The sequence below is a fragment of the Pinus tabuliformis genome, chromosome 9 (assembly GCF_031772625.1).
Source record: "Pinus tabuliformis cultivar Carrire ecotype Pingquan chromosome 9, CPIR1, whole genome shotgun sequence".
In the NCBI taxonomy this organism is placed as follows: Eukaryota; Viridiplantae; Streptophyta; class Pinopsida; order Pinales; family Pinaceae; genus Pinus; species Pinus tabuliformis.
In genome coordinates, this window is record NC_142307.1 from 1,144,216,358 (window position 1) to 1,144,230,565 (window position 14,208).

Here is a 14,208-nt window from a genome sequence, read left to right on the forward strand (position 1 = left end):
GGAAAACTCAATATTTTTTGATTTTTCATGCAAAAATACACTTGCTCAGCAATTGCCAAAAAATTTCACCAAGTTTTGAGCCTCCAGAAGGTCAAAAAACATGCAAAAAATGACTTTCTGCCACTTTTTTGACACACAGGAAGCAGTCTTGGGAGATTGCATTTTTGGAGGGGCAAATGAACAGTAAATTCAGAAATTCCACTTGGGTTGGAAAGTAGACATCCAAAACTTTCCAACAAGCCCACTTTTGCCTCATTTGGACACCTGGAAGTGCCTCAAAAGTTTCTCCAAAGGCGCGCTACGCGTTCAAAATCAGGGCGCTACGCATTGGGCAATTTTCACAGAAATGCACCTACAGCTCAACAAAACGCAGTTTTGACTGGATTTGACTTTTTAGAGTGGATTTTGATCCTTCTTGTTGTAAATTATGTAATTTATGATATTTTGACACTCATTTATCTCTTCTAGAAGATTCATTCATGAGATAGGCAAAAATTTAATGAATGAATTGGTTTCCTAGCTTATAGAGGCAAGTTGTTTTGACTGCCTAGTTTTCAGTGCTCAATTTAGAATTGGTTGAAACAGCTCCTAGGATAGTGAGCTCGACCCCTAGAGGCAAGGAAAGATGTTAGATTGCCTATATTATGTACTTTCTTGGTCATTTTCATGGTTGGACTCTTGAGGGAGAAAGCTTCTATTGTATTACTCATTGTATCTCTGCATTTTTGGCAAAGGAAGAAAGACCAGGGTTTTGCAGTCCTTTTTGGGATTCCTGTGGTTACATGTATTGATGGTGTGTTTCTCTTTGTACTTGTAAGTTTGTGATGTGAATCATCTTCTTACTTTTTCTTCTGCAAATTAGGCAAATGAAGTGTTAAGGTAGAATTCATGGTTGCTATGCTCTGCCTTTAAGTTTGCTTAATATCAATGTTTTCAGCTGTTTAAGGAGAATTCAAGGTGATTGCTTGCTCTCCTTAGCTCCTCACCAGTCATTCTCATCCATCCAAATCTTTCAAAGGCATCAATACAGTTTCCTACCTCGCCCCAAAGAATCCCCTGCGAAAACCGTGTCCAATCCCCGCACCCAAAATTGCCTTTCCCCGATTTTCCACCAAAATCCTAAAAATCTCAAATCAAACCTTTTATTAGTTTACTAGCCTAAAATCAGTGTTTTTTATTGGTTATCTCCTCCCTTTGAAGATCTTTGCCGAGATATACCGGAGAGAGCCCTCTCCTGCCCCGTAGGGCTAGCTACGAGGCTAAGTGGTTTGATGTTGCCTTGGAGTTTGCCTTTCTCAGCCTCAGGTGAAATTTCAAGCGCTAACACGTTGGAGTACTTGTTTGAGGATATTCTACAATTTCTTCAATCGCAATCAGACCAGGTGGAAGGGGAAGACCGTCAGGTCTGTAAAATATTTCTGGTGCCGAAGAAGGTATGGAATTGACCGCGACAGATGTTTGAAGAGTAAGACTCTCCGAACCGGTTGTAGATGGAACTGGTTCGGTAACACAAGTGTTCACTCTCAGACTAGGATCAGTATCACTGTCCCTCCGTGGCTGTTGAACTTCTTCTATAGAGGCAGGGATTCCAGAAATGTTTGGAGTAACCGGAGTCTCTGATGTCGTTGGAACACTTGTTCTAACTTTAATAGGAGATTTGGAACCGGTTAAACGAGTTCGCTTTGTCCGTACTGGTTTCGATTCCGGAGACAAAGACGGTTGACTCGTAAGCCTCCGCGAACGACGGGGTTTCAATTGACTTTCTTCCACGATTGCGGATTACTCGATCAACTAAAATAAAAAGGGGAAGTATGTTTTTGAATTAAATGAATTTTAGACGCTTTTGACACAACTTGTTTTTTCAGTTTTTAAGAGTCGAGAAAAAACAAAAGATGACTCTAGTCTCCTTCGATTTTTAATGAGCCTGAAGTGACAAGTGCTCAGATGGACCTTTTCTGTTAAGGAGTATGAAAAGGAATGAAAGGGACTGCTCTGGAGATCTAGGTAGAGGGAGTACCAAACCAACTGCAAAACTGCAGAATACTTTTTACGGTACGGTAGTCAATCTTCCTGAATGCTGTGTTCAGTGCATTGCGATCGATAGGGTGGCAGACACGGCTTCCTATGGATAAAGGATTTAAGCCTATAGGGGTCTCCCAATATATACTCGACGGTACGTGGGAGCACAAGTCCGTACTGGCACTTATCGTCTCAAAGTGGAGGAATCACCCAACCATCAGTGAGGACAACGGTTACCAGGCTTTACGACGCCGGAATACGTCTCTAGCCTAGACCTCTAAATGTTGTGCGTTAAGTTCCAAAGCGTTGTTAGATTCATTGAATTTATTTTAAGTTGATCTTTCTTATGAAGTTTGCCTTTTGGGTTCACCACGAGATGTAGATGTAATTCCTAAAATGCAATCTAAAGATGATAAGCAAACTTTTATCTCTTTTCAGCAATGAAAATCCTAGCTACAAGGGGAACAGAAAAACACAATCTTTTCACAAAGAGCAAAGAGCACACTGTAAATGCACTTTCCTAAATCAAGCCAAACAGACTGTCAATATGCAAATGCACATGTGCATGTATTTGTTTTTCACTTTCTTAATATTGATGCCTAGAAAGAAAGTTGATGTACAAATCTGAATTTGCTTTCAAGTGACAAACACAAACAAGCTTCTTTTCGAAATCAAAAGGTAGAGATGATTACGACACTTTATGATTTTGAAATAAATACTCGTTTCGACACTAGAAAGTCACAAATTCAAACCAAAGGCAAAAGTAAAAGTATAATCGACTGTCAACAGCAAATAAACTTTCTCCTATGATCAAAATCGACACTTGCGACAGATCTAAATCAAAGGACGACAGTATGACTATTCTACTTTTGCAATGGAAAACTGTAAACGACGCCACAAACACACAAAAACATCTACAGTCTTTTTGTACAAAGGAGGTGGAATTATAGCAAGGAAAAGGGGTTTTTAAATAGACACATACACTGATCACAGGCTGCAAAAATCAGAGATAAAACTAAAAAAATGAAGCAAAGAATCTCTGCTGCACAAGGCGAGGCTGATCAGTGCACCTGTTACACAGAGAAACTGCATTGCAGCGCAGGTAGCCCTCTCGGGAAGTGCGTTGAAATGCAGAACCTCTTCACAGAGCCTACGCTGGGGGCAGAGACGAGAATTCTATCCGGGTTCTGGGTCACGGTTTGCAGTTTAATCTATGGTTTTTGGCCGAGTAAAAGCAATCAGTAATGCACAATCAGAGGGTAGATTTAAGGAAGGTGTAAGAGCTATCACAAAGGGCAATCAGATCATTTGTGAATCAGCTGTTCAGATCATAAACATATTCAGTGAATGGATTGAAGCAGTAGATGTCTACTTTGCATTCAAATGCAGTTCGATTGGTACTTCTAAGTTTATGAAACAAACAACAAGATAAACACAAACAAACTAACTAGACACGCTCCCCAGCGGAGTCGCCATTTTGTTAACGGGAAAAGTGTCTATTCAAAACGACCCTATCCCACTAAGGTGTGACAGTGACCTTAGAAACAAACAGAGAAAACTACTTTTGTATTCTTCTTTATGAACTATAAACAAAGAGGAATAGGATGAACCAACCTATGTCTTGCGCTAGTCCTTTGATCCAATCTCTCTCCTCTTTGACAGCTTCCAGCTACCTACTTCCTTACTTGCCTAGCTTCACCAAGTTCCTGTAAGATCACAGAAGAAGAAAACTACACAAAGACATGGATTTATATTCATAAATAGCTTAGGATCAAATTTAAGCTAAACATACAAATGTAACAAGCATCAATGATACACAAGCATGTAGGAGAAACTCAAATAGTTTTATTGATATAACAAGAAGATCCAGGAGGCGTTACAACCGATGATTCCTGATCCAGCATCAACCTCCCAGCAAAGAAGCCCCTCTTCACCTCCAACAAAGCATAAATCACCCAATACTCTGATATCTATCTCAAAACCAACAACAATTCTTTGCAATGCACAAAATTCCAGCCTCCGGATCTCTGGGATGAGGGATCCATATATAGATGTATGCAAAGAGGATGAGTCAGCTCATGATTTGACTAGTGTCTTCTCTCTGTCAGTTCTTGCTTCCACTTGGAGACTGAGAGCCTCTTACTCATCCTTGGTCGAACTCAGTGAGACAAGTGTCATTGGAGAAGATTCTGGAAGCTTCCATTGTCTTTCCACCTCGCGGAATGGCACTGCCATTTGTCATTTCCCACAACGCACCCTGATAGTGCATCTAGGTGCGTTGCAACGCACCTAGCTAGTGTATTTGGGTGCTATGCAACGCAGCTAGCCAATGGAGCAGCTGAAATGATCCTGATTTGACTGATTCTGAGCAGTTTCTGGTGGAGAACTTCTGGGAGAAGCTGTAATTTGTTGACCTTGTTCCTTTAGGGGTCGGAACAACACTTTTAGGGACTTAGGATCGCTTGGTTTATGGACATTTCATGCTTAGAGCTGCAAGGCACAAAAATGTCTATAACAAGCAGTTCAGAAACAAGCATTCCAGCATCTTTGATTATAGAAACTCTCAGGCTTACAGCGCAAATCTAGATAATGAAAACAATACAACCAACCAACCCTTTACACTATCCAGAGGGTGGTATAAATAGAGAAAATATCTACAACAACAGATTTGATAGCAGATCTGGAGAAATGAATGCTTCTAACCTAACATTTATTGCAAATAAATGAAAGAATGCCTATCTACCAGCTGCGCAGGGACTGCAGCCATAAGAATGAATAAATTATTGGTCTTTTGAGCAATGCGCTGGCACTTCTGCAATAACTGTGCCTTGGGACTTGCTGTGCTGCTCATATGTGTCTTTGTACACTGTCTCTGCAAAATCTGGGCTTTAAACACTTGAATTGCCCCTCTAGGCGGTTCTGCTGCTGTAGAGTGGCTTTAATGCTCATAACTGTGATCTGGTGGGCTTTGATGGCTCTGAGCTGCTTTATTGACTTTGATGGGGGCATCTTTAATGTTCTGCTGCTTCGAGCTGCTGATGTTTTGATCTGATACTCTTTGCCGCTTCCTCTGATACACTTTGACACTGAATCAGGCCACTTTCTCTCTCCGATACTCTTTAACTGTCTAATAGCCCCTTTATCTGCCAATTTAATGCAAGAATAACTGCTGCAAATGCTTCCGTGGCCTTTGGGATGCTATCAGCGCTTGGCCGATCAAATTGATGCTTAAATCTTCAAAAAATGCTGCGAAACGGAGGAGAAATGCATGCTAATAGATTGCTGAGGCAAAACCATGCTTTTGGATGTATTATGGGCATGAAGCGATTTCAAAATAGCCAAGGAAAGCATCGTTCCTTTGTAGTTGTGGCGGGCGGGAGCGCTGTATAAACAAAACTTTAACAAATGCCCCTTTCCTTATAATGCGCGAATTCTTAAAAAACATGAATTTTCATTGAAAATTGGCACTGCCGCAACACTGTGCATTCTATTAAATCATGGCCGTTGGATCGCGAGAAGGCAGATCCAACGACTGGCGCTAAATTGGCGGATTCCAAACCATAATGCCTCCGATGAGCGATGAACCCCGCGGACCCGAAATGCATTATAGGCTCCCTTTTGATTTATATCGGGTTCGGCCCATTGGCGAACTCTTATCGGTGGATTTGAATGAAAATGGGTCATCGGACCCGAAATCCCTTTCAACTGCTCTTTATAATTTATCGGATCCGGATATGGGGCGCACAGTACCAATCTTTGCGGACCCGAAATGCTTATAGGCTCTTTCTTTATGGAGATCGGGTCCGGCCCATCGGCGAGCCCAACTCGGCAGATTTTAATAAAAATGATAAGCGGACCCGAAACCCATTCAAACTGCATTTATATACCATTTCGGCTCTGGAATATCGGAGAACTCCTTTTCACTGCGCCCAGGGACCTTACGGACCCGAAAACTTTATAAGCCGCGCCTTATATCTTTTCGGTAGGAATGAAGCGATAAAACATTAGCCATTGATCTGGGGCCCAAATGGATGGCTGAGATTTGGTCGGCGTTTCGCTGTCGGAGCAAGCTGGGGGCGGGACATTATATACATATGACTGCCGATGCGATATCGCAATCGGCGATCGACAGACCATTTGTCGGGCTTATATACATTGTTTGCAACCATGCGATACGCCGATCGGCGAAATCGCAATCGGCCTTTATTGATCGGACTCCCATATATGCATTGTGTTAACACACGACTCCCCTCCCGACTGCGATATCGCATCGGAGGGGGTCCAAATAGAACTCTTTTGCAATCGGAGCAAGGCCCAAGGTAAGTGATGCGGGCTTTTATGATCGGAGGCAGAATTTTTGATGTTTTGAAGGGATTTCAAGGCATCGGAAGGGGTCTGAAAGCCCAAAAAGGGATTTTTCATGCCTTGGAAGGATTCCAAAGGCACCTGGGAGGATTTTTATGTGTTTTGAGAGGGGTTTAATGGCCTTTAAAAGGGTTTGTGCCTTGGAAAAGGTAGAAACAAGGCCAAAAGATGGTTTTTTATACATATGAAGGGAATTTATGCTTTGTGAAGGAATCAAAAAGCACTAGAGGGGTTTTATATAGTGATGAAGGGCTTTATGCATCGGAAGGAGTCCGAAATGCATCTGGAAGATGGTTAGAGGAGGGCAGTGTGGGTTCTTGTTGAGTTTCTGATAAACTTAGCAATTCTTGAGGATGTATATGGTTATCTTTCAACCAGGGGGAGGGGATAAGTATATAGGGGAGTAATATACATAGCTTTAGTAGGGGAAGGGGAAATAGATAGGGAGCTACATAGTAAAGTTAATAGTTAATATGACAATGATGAGAAAAAGCACTAAGTATGATGTCTTAGGCTATCAAAGGGGGAAAATGACTGATAGAAGAAGTGTGTACATTCCTTGAGTGAAGCAGATCTTCACCAAGGCAAATGATATGGAGAATGATGAAACTAAGAAGTATCAAGCAGATCTTGACCTCTTTGGGGGAAGTTAGTGAGTGATTTGGGGAAAGAGGAAGAAGGGGAAGTTAGACATGCCTCGCTTGAAATCCTCACTGAAAAAACTGCCTCAAACTAAAAATGAATTGCTTACCAAAAATTGGAACACAGAAGTGGCATTTAGACTAGCACGCTTTCATGGACAGTTCTTTGGCCATCTGTAGCAAATATGGAGCATTGCAGCATGCATAGAACGACATATTTGGCATGTAAAAATGTCGATCATGAAAGATGATTAACCTGCTGCAGCAGGAGGCTAACAATGTTTATGTGAACTATTTCACTAGATAACTAACGAATATTTCTTTGCTTGTGTGTCTCTCTTAGGTTAGTACTATTACTTCCTCCTAGAGGCTCACTTTTGTCTCCCCCCTCGTTAAAGTATCCTTTTACACATTACAGTCGATGTTTCACAATTTAAACTTATTTTCTTGTTCAAGGTTTATGCATATAATCTCTTATGTTATCCGTTGAAACCCAGACAAACCTTTGTGTTATGGTGGTTGGGCCAATACTCCGGATGGAGCTCCTACTCCAAATGGTGTGAGGTATAATTGGGACTTCACATCAGGTAAACACCCTATATGTTGGCGATATCTAACACCGTCAATAGATGTGAAAACCTTTCATTTTTTTTTGCTTGAACAATTAATTCTTCCTAAAAACGATGGATGGTGCATGCTACTTATATTCATGTAGCCCCCCCCGAGCTTATGCATTATCATTGTTTTTGGTCTCCTAACATATGACTTACTTCAATATTATCTGACATTTGTCATCTTTCCTCTTTCTTGAGAGAAATTCCTGCGAACCTGTCTTTCCTTTTAGGCCTTTTAACACACCATTCTTTTACTACATCTCAACTGCAATGATTATTATCTTCTTCATGTAACTTGAGATGCTGTTATGTACTCCCCCTAAGACTATGTTGGCTTCATTCTCTCTTTCTTCTATAGTGAACCTTCAAAATTTTACGTCTTCTTGATATGACTGAGGTGCTGATGTCCTTTTCTTTTCTTTTATTGATAAGCTGAGAGAGATACTACTCTCTTACTGCATTCTTTGGTATTGACTTTATCAAGGAAATATGCATTGCATGGGGTCCTTGTTGTTGTTGCTACCAACCTGCTAGTTTATTTCTTCCTTATTTTTCAACCTTTAGAAGAAAATATGACTTCATGTCCATTATCCATCATTTGACTTAGAATATTGTGCTTTAAACCTTCAACTAGCATGACATCTTTAGCTTTAGCCTTTTTATTGTAAAGACTAACTAGTCCTTCTCCTATTATTATGGTTGATGTATCATTTTCCAAAATGATACTACTTCCGTTGATTTTCTTCAAAGAGAGGAATAATCTTTCACCTCTTGTCATATGATGAGAGCATCTACTTTCAAGATACCGCTGACCATCCTTTTCTTTAGCACATAGTACAAGACCACACTTCTCTCGTTGTTCCTCCTTTCTTTTCCATATCTTCATGCTTTCTTTTTTCTTGATCTATGTTGGAGAATTAATTGGGATGCTTCTATTATCATTTGCTTGATGTCCATGATTATCACATTTGAAATTTTCAAGGAGATTCATTAAGGGATAAAAGGGGTTGTGTCTTTTAATATTAGTTTGCCCATCCTTATGTGAAAAATCAAATTTCTATTGATTTCTTGCTCCTTTTAGCATGTTTCATTTATTGTTGATATGAATATATTCTTACTTGTTCTTAGCATGATCTATGCCTCTATTTTCATTATTCTAAGAGGAAGATAGGATCTTTCCATCTCCACACTCAACTAATTTATGCCCATAATTTCCACAATTTTAGCATTAAACACTATTTAAGAAGGGGGGGAAATAATTGTGATTTCTAAAAGAATTCTCATTATAACCTCCATTGTTGCTTACATAGTCATTTCTTGAGATTTTATATGCTCTCTTTTAGCCACTAATCAACAAATTTCGATTTCTCACATAATATCTATATCTATTGCTTTGTGTCCAAAGTTATTGCAAGAAAATCAATAACCATTGAAAACTTTGATACCTGGGAGTGATTTTCATTTAAGAAGAAGAGCTTCAAATTCCTTAAAGTCCTTTTCTTTGAGGGAGATTGAACTTTTGCTGATTTCTTGTTTGACTTTCCTGATTTTTCGAGTTGTTGTAGGTTGTCCTCTTTTGCTACTATTGATTTATATTATTTTCTTTTCCTTTTTTGCTGTTGATATCCACCTTTAACTCCTTTGAAAACATTAACATTGATAGTTTCTTTTCCTTCATCCTTCCCGAATCTTGTCTTTCCTTCATAACCTAGTGTAGTCTTAATAATGAGAGGAAATCTTTGACTACTGAGAATATCATCCAAGATCTTGGTAATTTTCTCAACTTTTGATGCAGAAGCATCCAAAACTCCTAGTCAAAAGGAGGAATCCAAAGTGAAGAAGGAGGAGGACGTGGACCATTGAGAAAACAGGGACAAATTCTATTATAAGAGGAGCTAGTTTGATGGAAACGATAAGTCTCTAGAAGACTTCATTAAATGTAATCTGCCATGTGTGCATTGTTAGTGGGTTGTTAGAGGAGACCAAGGAGAGGATTGATCGGATCCTTCATAGTGATCCGATCCAATATTCCTGTAATGATGAACCTGCGTGTTCTATAAATATATGTAATGAGACCGAGACAGGGAAGAGGGAGTGATATATATAGAAATTATGTAAACAGAGTGTTGAAATGTAGTCGAGAGGAGAACCCGTGCTAAGGCTGAAATGCCTTAGAATTGTAACTATGCTATGTATAATAGATATGTGTTTTGTGGATTTTCTGCGTGTTTGTGTAATATGTCCCTTTTCAATTCTGTTATGTATATATCTGCCGAGGGCTTAAATCCCAAATTGAGAATGCGTTGATCGACCATCGATCACGATAGAATCGATGGCGATCCAATAGAATATTGTTATATGTGGAATCATGGTGTGAACGCAGGTGGTAGAGGAACTGGCTCTAAAATGTAGATTCCATCAAAACGATGAGATTAAGCTAAGAAAGAACAACGAAAAGATGAAGTATTGACAACCCAGGGCCATTGGATCTTATAGATCAACGACCAGGATTTTATCGCATCAGCGGAGCCTTAGGGTGCTATTGGACCCCGACCATCGAACAGAGCGACTGCGATAACCCGATGGATTCTGGATCATCAGATCAAGAGTCCAGATCGATGGTCCAGATGTGATCGACGATCGCATATCGGGGAGGCCAAAGGCCATTGGACAGTGGATGAGCGATGGCCGATACGCAGATGGCGATATCGCCGATATGCATCGATCGACGATTGGAAGGTTCGGAGTGCGGACCCGACGAATTATGGAATCAGGCTAATAATATTTCAAGTCCAGTATATGTGTTCAGAGCGGGATTTCCATAGTTTCCCATGTATTCCCATATTCTAAAAGTTAAATGGTTTGTGGGGTTTAAGGCTTGAACGCCAATATGTAATGCTCCCAATAGTAATAAAAGCGCTGATAAAGTTATATGGTTCCAGTCCAATGTAATTCCACGATTTTAAAGGTTTAAGGCCTAAAGAAATGCTCCCGATAGGTTTAGTGGGCCCATAACCCACATGCCTTAGGATCAATATTTTTTAAGGAAAAGGGATTTTGATTAACCCCAAAGTCTCTTTCCATCATTTGGTATCAGAGCCAAAGAAGATTTTGCGTGCAAAGGAAGGTTAAAGGATTTCCGCGAGAAGGAAGAAGGAGTGCAATCAGAGAAGAAGGAGGTACAATGATTTAAAGGATGGAGAGTTATGGTCCTACTGTCGCATAGAGAATGACACCGAAGGTGAGAAGATTGCAGCAAACCTAGAGCATGGAGTGATCACATGGTTCCAGAGGAGAGAACCTAAAGAATGCCAAAAGATTGAGTGAGGAGAGCTTGGTGAGGTATCATGTAGAAGAAGGAGACTGTTACTGTAGAGGTTTGGTGGCAGCTCACAGAAGATCATGAAGGCAGTTCCATTGAAGAAGTGAAGTGGGTAGAATTGCTAAAGTCAAGGAGAAGCATATGACCAGGAGGTCATAAATTTTTGTGCCTCGGGAGTCTGATGCAGGAGCATCTAGCACTCCTAGTCAAAAGGAGGAATCCAAAGCGAAGAAGGAGGAGGACATGGACCATCGAGAAAACAGGGACAAATTTTGTTATAAGAGGAGCTAGTTTGATGGAAACGATAAGTCTCTAGAAGACTTCATTAAATGTAATCTGCCATGTGTGCATTGTTAGTGGGTTGTTAGAGGAGACCAAGGAGAGGATTGATCGGATCCTTCATAGTGATCCGATCCAATATTCCTGTAATGATGAACCTGCTTGTTCTATAAATATATGTAATGAGACCGAGACAGGGAAGAGGGAGTGATATAGATAGAAATTATGTAAACAGAGCATTGAAATGTAGTTGAGAGGAGAACCCGTGCTAAGGCTGAAATGCCTTAGAATTGTAACTATGCTATGTATAATAGATATGTGTTTTGTGGATTTTCTATGTGTCTGTGTAATATGTCCCTTTTCAATTCTGTTATGTATATATGTGTCGAGGGCTTAAATCCCAAATTGAGAATGTGTTGATCGACCATCGATCACGGTAGGATTGATGACGATCCAATAGAATATTATTATATGTGGAATCGTGGTGTGAACGCAGGTGACAGAGGAACTGGCTTTAAAACGCAGATTCCATCAAAATGGCGAGATTAAGCCAAGGAAGAACAACGAAAAGATGAAGTATTGACAACCCAGGGCCGTTGGATCTTATAGATCAACGACTAGGATTTTATCGCATCGACGGAGCCTTAGGGTGCTATCGGACCCCGACCATCGAACAGAGCGACTGCGATAACTCGATGGATTCTGGATCGTCGGATCAAGAGTCCAGATCGACGGTCCAGATGCGATCGACGATTGCATATCGGGGAGGCCAAAGGACTTGGACAGTGGATGAGTGATGGCCGATACGCCGATGAGTGATATGGCGATATCGCTGATATGCGTCGATCGACGATCAGAAGGTTCGGAGTGCAGACCTGAAGAATTATGGAATCGGGCTAATAATATTTCAAGTCCAGTATATGTGTTCAGAGCGGGATTTCCATGGTTTCCTGTGTATTCTCGTATTCCGATAGTTAAATGGTTTGCGGGGTTTAAGGTTTGAACGCCAATATGTAATGCTCCTGATAGTAATAAAAGCCTCGATAAAGTTATATGGTTCCGATCGAATGTAAGTCCACGATTTTAAAGGCTTAAGGCTTAAAGAAATGCTTCTGATAGGCTTAGTGGGCCCATAACCCACATGCCTCAAGATCAATATTTTTTAAGGAAAAGGGATTTTGATTAACCCCAAAGTCTCTTTCCATCAAATTTCAACTAATTGTTCTTTGTTTCTAGATCATTTCTTAAAGAAACAACCTCACCTTCTAATCTCTCACAATGACCTTATTTTTCTTTTAGCTAACTAGTCATTACTTATTTTACTCTTTTGGCTTCGTCTTGTTCAATTCTCATGATAACAATAGTTTTTCTCAATTCACCATTCTCAAGTTCCTTCACATTCTTGCAGTTGCTCCTTTTGCTTTAGATTTGTTTTTTAAATATTCTTGATCTCTTCTAACGAAGAGATGTGTTTTCTTCGAAAATAGATCTTCTCATCTAGATATTCCTCTATCTCAACATAGGTACTAACAAATTCATAAGCAATATCTATTTCACTTTCAACTCCTTCTTCATCATTATTAAATTTAAATTCATTATCTTCTTCATTATAGTTATTTTCAGAATTTGTTTTTGAACATTTAAGAGTAGTATGACCTATTTCGTTACAATTACAACATATCAACAACTTATGTGTAGATTACTCCTCATTGGTATCTTCTTTACTTCTAGCTTCATCCTCTAGATGATCAATAGCTTGAGTGTTTATCAAAAAGGGATATTCTCCAAGATCTTTTTCCTTATTTGAGAAACCATGGTATTCAATCTTTAATGGTGCCTTTTGATTTTCTCCTTCATATATAATTTGCAGCCTGTCTAGTGGTCTTTTTGTAGTCTCTCAATGTCTCACTTTATTAGCACCTGAATTTGATAGTCCTTTAGGGATAACCTTATTTTATTCTATATTATATTCTTTCTTCACTCTATGCTCTACAAATGGTCATACATTTACATCAAAAGCCCATTAAATATGCTTCCATTCTTGCCTTCCAGAATACATAACCTAATTTATTAAAAAATGGTATTCCCTCTGTGGTAAGCCGATCCTGATTAACAAAGGTATCTTATGATCTTCTTTCTAGAGTGGATTGTGCTACTCTGTTTTCTCTTCTCCATCCACGATCAGTAATAGATTTTCTTCGTTGTAGACATCTCCTCGAACTTATACCACATCTAATAAGTTGTTTGTACAATCATAACCTTTGATATGATATGTTTTCTTCTAGGATTGCTTCTTCTTATTCTTCCTTCTATTGGCTATAATTTCTTAGATCAAACTTCCAACCGTTAAAATGTTCCTGAAGGAACATGCTCTAATACCAATTGTTGGAAACTATAGAATACTGAGAGGGGGGGGGTGTGAGTCAATATTATGACCAATTTAAACAACTATTACCAATATAAAATATTCTAATTCTTTACCATTCAACCATGTAAGAAACTTAGAAATAACATAACAAGACCATAAACATCATACACATATGAGACACTAATTTTTACATGGAAACCCATAAAGGAGAGAAAACCACAAATCTTCTTTTATCTCTTTATGAAAATGTAAGCTACAACTTGTTGTTACATTATGTTTACCGACACCCACCACAAGGAGCCCCCCACTCCCAGATTTGCAAGCACCAACTTGCAGGAGACACTAACCCCCAAACTATTTTTTAGGCACCCACATGAAGGAAGCAATGACTCCCTAATGTGCATGCACCAGCATGTAGAACCTTGTAGACCCCTTTTTCATCATTTTCAAACTCATATCCACAAGTGCTTTGTTGCATTCAACCTCATAATTGTACTTGATTCTCTCACCTCTTTAGCTCTCACTTGGACATATATATCACTACACAACCAACATACTCAAACTTTGTCTTTGATCTGCAAATCATTCTTCAAACTCAAG